Source organism: Elephantulus edwardii, unplaced genomic scaffold (assembly GCF_000299155.1).
Source record: "Elephantulus edwardii isolate Elephantulus edwardi_28Jun2011 unplaced genomic scaffold, EleEdw1.0 scaffold00272, whole genome shotgun sequence".
In the NCBI taxonomy this organism is placed as follows: Eukaryota; Metazoa; Chordata; class Mammalia; order Macroscelidea; family Macroscelididae; genus Elephantulus; species Elephantulus edwardii.
The window spans coordinates 2,444,855-2,445,353 of NW_006400022.1; positions in this window are offsets into that span (position 1 = coordinate 2,444,855).

Genomic DNA, 499 nt, shown 5'->3' on the forward strand with positions numbered 1-499 from the left:
CTCCCAGATTCATTCTATGAAGCAAACATATCCTTGATACCAAAGCCAGGAAAGGACACCACCAAACTAGAAAACTATAGGCCAATATCTCTTATAAACATAGATGCAAAAATACTGAATAAAATCCTGGCCAATAGAATTCAACGATACAGCAAAGAAATAATCCATCATGACCAAGTGGGCTTTGTAATAGGTATGCAAGGGTGGTTCAATATAAGGAAAACAACCAATGTAATTCATCATATTAACAAAGCAAAGAAAAAGAACCACATGATCATATCAATTGATGCAGAAAAGGCCTTTGACAAAACCCAACACCCTTTCCTGATGAAAACACTCAACAAAATAGAAGTAGAAGGGAATTTTTTCAACATAGTAAAAAGTTTTCATGAAAAGCCAAGAGCCAACATCGTTCTCAATGGAGAGAGGTTAAAGGCATTCCCCTTAAGAACAGGAACTAGGCAAGGATGCCCACTTTCACCTCTCTTATTCAATATTG